The following is an 8,686-nucleotide window of genomic DNA, read 5'->3' as shown; positions in this document are numbered from 1 at the left end:
TATATAACTGGAAACCGACTTGTGTGAAAACTCCAATTGCTCTACATGAGACTTTAACTAAGTAACCAATCATCTCATAAAGGGATCCAAAACGACCAATAAAGTGGACTGCAGGGCTCGTAGATAAACAAATCGTTGCATACAGAGCAAATGGAGCGCAATAATCTAATTGTGCAGTCGTCGTTGATTCGGCCTATTAAGTAAACCCTACTTGCCTGCGCTTCTTTTCGCACACTGTTGCGCATTGTTTTGAATACCAAGAAAAGCGCAATCGCAGTCATAATCATCGCTAAGAAAATGCAGCTGCAGGGGATGGCTCATTTGCTCATTTGCAAGCTGCTCAGCCGCGCTTAGTGCGACTGTCAATCACACGCATCAACAACAGGCTGCAATACTACTAGTTTCTGAGCGCAATTGTAAACCAACAGCAACAACAACAACGGTAACAACAAGCTTTGCCAGCACGTTGCTGCTGGTACTGTAGTTGACACTGGCAATGACTGCCAAAGCGGTAATGTTGCGTTATGACAACGCCAAATGGGCTTGACGGTAAAATTTGCAGAGACATGAAAAAGAAGCACAACAGAAGTCAACGGCTCAACGCATCCGTTGCACAATTCGATGCGGTTGCTTTGGTGACACAGGGTCGCGTCAGTGCTTTCGCGAAGTGCAATCCCTACTACGCTGCTTCTTTAAGTCCCTTACTCCGTTCGTCATGCTCATTTACTACTTGCCACTGCCTCAAGTCGTGTTATCTCTGCTGTGGTATATTTAAGTATAGCGCGCTTTGGCTTCATTATTATTGCCATTATTATTATTAGCAATGCTCTTGGCTGTTTGTTCTATGGCTTGTCATATTTGTTGCGCCTTTTTCCCATATACTTTACCCGCCTATTTGTCGCTGTCTCCTTATGCCTCATTACTTGTGATTTAGGCGCTCACAGCGGTGCCTTTTCGACGGCTTTTTATGTAGCTCCATGAATTGTTGCTCGTTTTGAGTGTTGCCTATTTTGTTAGCTTTTTTTCACCCTTCGTCTTTAGTTGATTTTCTCATTTTATTTTATTTTTGCATTTATTTCTTATTATTTTTTATTCCTCATCTTTTTGCTATGTTCTTCTCAAGAATCGCAATAAATTTCTTGGCAATTTGTATGCAACCAGCAAGGCCTCCAAAAGAACAACTACTCACCTGTGCTGACGCATCCTTTTTAGCTCATTTCTATGCTGTTCAGCCCCCACTTCTTTTCATCTTTTGTTTGGTTATCTTTTCGTCCTTTGTAACTGCTAAATGAATTGTGTGTGAATGCCTGCCTGCCTGTGTGGGAAGAACATACTGGTAAGGCGGCATACTTTTTCTTTTTTTAACTCCTTTTCATCATTTTCCTACCTCCATTTATGCGATTCTTTGACATATGGTTAACCGGCTTTTATGCCAATGTACACACCATAAGCGACACAATACAATCACCTCCATTACCATTACGTTAAACCATCGACATGTTCATCAACCAAGAACATATTGAACCCTTGCTTTAGTACTGTGGAACAAGTATTTATGTACAAAAGCTGATCATAAATGATTTGCGAATCCACACAGCTGTCATTAGACCAAAAATTATCAATAGTACCTATCTTGGTATAGTACGTCCGTCATGCCAGCTGACCAGCTTCTCCAGAAACTGATACTGGATGCCAGGACACAGTTATTTAAAGGAGTGAGCGGGCTGATATGCTAGCGATAACCGAAGCCCACCTTCAACTACCTACGTTCGGAATTGAGACATGCCATTGACTTCGTGAAGATCTTACAGCACAACCAAGTTCCTAGTTTGCTCTTACAATGCAAAAACTATCAACACTATTCTAGCGCTTCAAAGGCTAGATAGCAAGATGCTAAGTAGTTGGGGCGCTTACTGGACACTATGTTCCACCATCTCATGCGCTCAAATTAGTCTGACACAGTCTCAAGAAGGCATGGCATGTGTCGAAGTTAACTTCAGAGGTAAACTAGAATACATCCAGTGGTCAGCACTGTTCATCGTTCAGTATACTCAACTATCATAACTTTGCTTTATTCTGCTCACTTAAGGAATAATCACACCAAAGGACTAGCAAATTGCTAAAATTCGGTAAAAATGTAAAACATTATGTCTAAGGAAAAACCATACTTATGTTCATTCGTTTCATTATTCCGGAATTTGTCTTAAGCTTAATATTAAACTTATCCCTGGTCTCAGTTTTCGTTTTCGTATTCGTCTTTATCTTTGCATTCATTCGTTTTCTTTTTCGTCTTCGTATTCATGGTCGTATGAGTCATCGTCTTCATATTCTTATTTGTGTTCGTCTTAGTATTCGTTCTTGCATTCGTACACGTCTTCGGTTGGTCTTCGTATTCGTTTTTCGTTCGTATTGACCTTCGAGATTGTCTTCGTATTCGTCTTGGTCTTAGTATTCGCCTTCGTAGTCGTTAACGTATCTATTCGTCCTCCTAAAAAAATGATTTAAATTTTATATGGAAATTGACAAAACATAAAAAATCATTTTCCATTTAAGTTGCTGGTGAAACTGGCAGTTAATATATATCGTCGGTCCCTACGAAGAGTAGCACATTTCACTATTCGCGTGGAAGACTAGCACATTTCACTATTAGCGTGGAAGACTAGCACATTTCATTATTCGCGTCGAAAAGTAGCACATTTCAGATTTTTGCGTGGAAGAGTAGCACATTTCGTTATTTGCGTGGAAGACTAGTACATTTCAGATTTTTGCGTGGAAGACTAGCACATTTCAGATTTTTGCGTGGAAGACTAGTACATTTCAGATTTTTGCGTGGAAGACTAGCACATTTCAGATTTTTGCGTGGAAGAGTAGCACATTTCGTTATTTGCCTGGAAGACTAGCACATTTCAGATTTTTGTGTGGAAGAGGGATACGCAAGGCAGTTCATATAAGGTTGTAGCAGCCGTTAAAAAAAAAAAGTTACATAAATATGTATGTTTATACTATAATTATTTTTCTTCGGTCATGCTGAAAGTTTAGTGTTGTATATGGAGCCTTTTGGCCGGTTATTACAAGTAAAATAAACGTTTATTTTTCCTCCTACACCTTTCGACATTCGCGTCTTTCTCAGGGAATCTTTATTTATAAATAAATACGAAAATACATATACATACAGTATCATATCAAGAACACCCCGTTTCAAAGTGATATTATTTATGTTATGTTTATTTATTTACTTAAAAAACCTTCAATTAAAATAAAGTTAATTCTCTTAAAAAAATCCATATTGGCCCAAGTTTAAAGCCCAGGAGAATACTAAAAAAAACTCAACAAATTTTCAACAACGCAAACGCAAATTAAATATTTTCCTTCGAAGAACTGTCCAAATATTTTCATTGGCAAAAAATTAAGATATCACATGTACGGAAAATTACAATAAAAAATAGCAAAAATCAAGTAGACATGGCAGTAAAATACGACTTTATGCAAAGCGAGGAGAAGTTGAACCTAATGAAAAAAAATGTTCAATGGTCAACCATGAAACACTGTGAATTGCCTAAAGCTTACAAGGGAAAAATACCTTTAAAAAAAAGAAAAGTGGATGATATTCAACAAATGATCTGAATTTCATGATTTTCATAATACAATTAAAGAAATATAGAATAAACGTTTGAATTTTCAATATATATTATGCTTTTCTGATTTACTTTAAACCGGAGACGTGCAGTTTTCGCGGCTTAACAATCTGAAATATGCTACTCTTCCAAGCGAAAATCTGAAATGTGCTAGTCTTCCACGCAAAAATCTGAAATGTGCTAGTCTTCCACGCAAATAACGAAATGTGCTAGTCTTCCACGCAAAAATCTGAAATGTGCTAGTCTTCCACGCGATTAGTGAAATGTGCTACTCTTCCACGCGAGAATCTGAAATGTGCTACTTTTCGACGCGAATAATGAAATGTGCTAGTCTTCGACGCGAATAGTGAAACGTGCTAGTCTTCCACGGTAATTTGAGATGTGCTACTCTTCGTTGGGAGCGACGATATGTACATAGATTCTTTAATTTAATATATATTTGGTAAAATTTTCACTTTAAAATTTGGTAAATTATCTAGTTACCTGTAGAAAACACTTTTTCGTAAACTACTAAACGAAATAAATAAATATGTTAATATATAAAATGCAATTTTGATAATATTTTATTTCAAACTTCAACGTCTACAATTTCGTTGCATCTACTGCAGATTTTACGAGGTAAAAAATATAAAAAGCTAACTTTTTGAATCTTGAGTCTTAATTGCGAAAATTTCGATATGTATATGTAAAATAATATTTAAATTTTTTTATTACATTTTCTTATTCCATACAATCTCCGGAAATCATCCATTTGAAATGCCATAAAAGTACATAAGTCAAAGTAGAGTTATAATAAAATTGAACGTTAGAAGCTACATAGAAGACATTAAATTATAAATATTTAACACTCTGAGGAGTGTTTTAATACACTCAGTTTTTATTACAACTTTAGAGAACAAAGTTCAATTTCGAAACGCAGTAAAAATAAACGATGTGTTATACGCAAAGTAGCGCTACAGCTAAGCCCGGAGCCATAAACAATAGTGCACGTAGTAGAGAAAAAGGATACGCGCAACAACCATGAAAAGGCAATAATATTAAAGGAATATAACTAAAAAAAAGGAGTAAGTATCGTATGAACCCACATAGGGAGACAAGTGTCTCGTAAAAAGTGCAACGTTATTCTTCTTAAGACATCGAATCTTAAGAGCCAAAGCTTGGTTCTCAAATTACCGTAAAGTAAGTAGTAAATAAACACACACTTGTGCAATGGTTGATTACGTGAAGGAAGGAGTAAGAAACGGAGCACTTACTTACTACGACCATTGTGTCGAGCTCGAGTGTGTAAAGTGGAGTACATAGTTTGTAGGGTCGTTGCGATGGCAATCGTAATCTTAGTTCTAACACATATCGATACTTGAGTGTTGTTGCCTATTGTTTTTACATACATACATATATACGTACAAAGTAGGGGCGGGAAACAAAAACCGACCGCTTCAAACGTTGGGTTAGGTAATACAATGCCAATAGTGGCAACAAAACAAGTACATACGCATATCAAATTGCCGACACGATTTTTTATTTACGACTAAGCAACCCAATTCACAATAAGCAATTCGTGCACATGGTGCAGATATGTTTATGTTGCTATGAATGTTAAAAAGAGTGTGAGACATTTCGAACAATAGGATCTTTCCATACGAATGAAGTCCTTTCCAAACCAACATTTGCGGGTAGATATTAGAAATTGCATGTTTGCTTGCTGACAGCGTCATTGCACTGTGAAAAATAGCAGGCATTTTCTAATTAAAAATCAAGACAAATTCAGCGGAATACAGTGATTGGAGAGGTGTGTTGGAATCTCTTCTTTTATTAGCACAACTTGGCGGCTCAATGTGGCATATTCATAAGCAAAATAAAGTCGACTCTAAACATTATTTTCCAATGCAATATCTATAAAAAAAAAATCTGGTAATAACTTTAAAAACTACGTTCTAATAATGCGTTGTGACATAATGTCTCTTAGTTTATGGTTAAGTTGGTGGGAGATAATATCCAGTTTTCAAATATCCTACTTCTCTACACAGCCTCTACCTCTTTGAGGTCTTTAAATACCGCCGGTCACCGTACCAAGACACCACAGAGACCCGGTCTCTAAAAATTGCCTTCAAGCGTATAAAACGAGTACTTTTGAGTTTTTCCTAACCTTTTCACAATCAACCGGTACCGCTGGTTATTTCCAGTAATAACTCTTACATCTTTCGTTAGTGGTTAGGAGCGTATTATTATCTTAATATTTCCTAATTTGTATTTTCTAAGTCCGTCTTGTTTGGACTTTTGTTGCAAATATCCCTGAAAGTCCCAAGATTTAGGGCATCGAATTAGAGAGCTACCACAAATGTTACTGGCTGAGCCATTACTTATGAAAGTCTCACAATACATATGCCAAATAAGATTCCTTGTATTGTTGAGGCGCCTATGGAGATATTGCCTTTAGATGATTTACTTAAACCACCTCTGTTGCATCAGAATGGGTCGAGTTGAACCGGCTCGTTCGACAAAATGGCTTCCAACAGTTTCGCGTCTTCTTGCCTGTATTATTCCGGCGTCATCTATTCTATCGTATGGTAGCGATTCGAACAGTGCCACGGTCTGGTGGGTGTGTGCATAGCTTTTATTTTATTTTCTTCTATTGACCGTGGTATTTTTACCACGATAGGTTCCTTTGTCTCGTTAACTATGATATTCTTGACAATGGTAGTCTGCGTCGTCGCAAATTTCCGATCTGAGAAAAATTCGCTCTGCCACCAACACCAAATTTGGAGTTGTGACTCTTTTAAAGACGGTGTTCAATATGTAAGTCACTCGTGAAGTTTTTCGGAATTCGACCGACATAGTTTTCATCCGAATAAGGACCAGCTTTATTTTCCTGACTTCTTATCTGACGTAGATTGCAAACAGCAAAGATGAAGAACATAACCTTCTGAAAACTTGAAAATCCCGTTTTCAAACGCGTTTTATAGCGACGTAATTGATTTAGTATTATCAGTGATAAGCGACTTTATATCATCTACATATTATATATGCAGTATGCAATTATTTTACTTTTATTTCTCATTTCCAAATGACGCTTTCGATTTTTCATTTGACGCTTTCTCATTTGCAATTGGCTATTCTCATTTACAATTGACGCTTTCGCATTTACAACTGGAAATGGTGTAGAATTGTCCAGCTTTGAGTTTAAACATCCCGCAGTACCTCTTCTAGCTAACCTGTGATCGATCTGGTGACACAATGAAGTGAATCTTGTTCTTGCCCGTGCGCTTCGATGTTGGCTGGTAACCTCTTCCACTGAAATTTGGGTCGATATTCCAATATGCCCTGTATCCAATGTTGCACGATTCACAGTTTTGACTGTAAATTACAGTTTTTTAGACAAGCCAACAGTTGCTTAAATTTTCTCTTAGCACAAAGTTTTTTTGAAATTTCCCATTTGAGCGAATGAATTAAAATTTCTTTTTCAGTGCTTTTTTAAGGAAAAAGGAGACGATGAAGGAGCAGTGTTTCGCAATTTGAAACAATTATTTCTGCTGTCCTTTGTCTGGAAATTTGAGATTTTTGAAAAAAAAAACCTGCAACTTTACCTGTATTCTCCATGTTGGTTGTTTTAATTTTGATGAAAATTTTTTTAGTTTTTTACAAAGTTTGAAACTTTTAGTTATATAAATAGTGTGAGCCATATTTTTGTTAAAAATTAATGAAATTAAAAAAAATTTCTAAAACGTTATGGATTTGTATGTAGTGTGAGCTATATTTTTATTAAAAATTAAAGAAATCTTTCATATTTGAAATTTTAATGAAAATTTTACGAATGTTTGTAATGTGTTTAAAACTTTGAGTTGTATGGATTTTTTTGTAGTGTGAACTTTGTTTTTATCAAAAATTTATTAAATTTTTGAGAAATTTAACAAAAATTCGGATTAAAATGTTTGAAAATCGTAGAGAATTTTTTAATTTGTTTGAAACTTTGGGCTATATGGATTTTGATGTAGTGTGAGCTATTAAAAAGCTATATTATTAAAAATCTGAATTGAATATTTTATGAATGTTTTTTAATGTGTTTGAAACTTTGAGTTATATGGAATTTGTTGTAGTGTGAACTTTTTTTAATTAAAAATTTATGAATTTCTTGAGAAAAAAAAATCTGATTAAAATGTATGAAAATTGGACGAATATGGATTTTGTTGCAGTGTGCACTTTATTTTTGTTAAAAATTTATGAAATTTAAGTGAAAGAAAACATAAAAAAATTAAAAGAATTTACTGTACGGTTTTCACTGATACTCACTGTATGAATGTGTGTATGTGTATATGTGGGAATGGGAACGTACAGCGTGGCAACGACCAGCGACAGTGGTAGGGCGGCAAGCCTACGACCACGGGCGAGACAAGGAGAGTGGCGTTTATCAGCAACTCTTAAGAGTCAGTCGAAAAACTGAAACGATCACGACCACTTCAACTAGAAACACGCGTACCAATTAACTTTAATTATTACTTTAATAATTATTTATAATTAATTTAAATAAGTTCATTAAATGTATCACACAGTTTATACCACATTCACCATGTATAGGTGCATAATAGCCTCTGCCTGTTCTGATCCATCCACCTCACCCCATTGCGATCTGATGCTGACATCGGGGCTTAATCCCGACACCAAAGCTGCAGAAGTCCATTGCCTGGCTGGCCGCCACTCGCAGGGTACAGTCAGGTACCTTGTCCGCCAAACGCATTTAAATATCACGCAGCTTTTAAATATGTCCTCCAAATCAGCTGGAGTACGCTTAAGAATCTCCTACTATTAACGCATTACTGTTCAGTATCAAATAAAGTGAAAAAACCGCACTCGTTCTTGTTTTTATTTTTTGTGCTCAGCCGATGTAAAATTACAGGTCGCCTCCTCTGCGTGCCAACATCAAGTTGCATACCACGAATTTTTAGGAGCTGGTCGTATGATTAACTCAATTCATTGAACCGCATTTATTTATCCACCAGCAACGCGAAAAATATAAACTTGAAAGAAAAATAACAAAAGGCATTTAATAAAGAAAA

General features: G+C 36.0%; 1 protein-coding gene across 5 annotated transcripts in view; it reads left to right on the top strand.

The window, feature by feature from the left end:
• LOC118743138 (neogenin) overlaps positions 1-8,686 on the top strand; it is a gene marked incomplete at its 5' end in the record, with an annotated part of 258,584 nt that overhangs the window by 170,682 nt on the left and 79,216 nt on the right.

The sequence above is a fragment of the Rhagoletis pomonella genome, unplaced genomic scaffold, assembly GCF_013731165.1.
Source record: "Rhagoletis pomonella isolate Grant_MI unplaced genomic scaffold, Rhpom_1.0 Rhpom_scaffold_00007, whole genome shotgun sequence".
Lineage (NCBI taxonomy): Eukaryota > Metazoa > Arthropoda > Insecta > Diptera > Tephritidae > Rhagoletis > Rhagoletis pomonella.
This window is presented reverse-complemented; position numbering and strand designations above follow the sequence as displayed.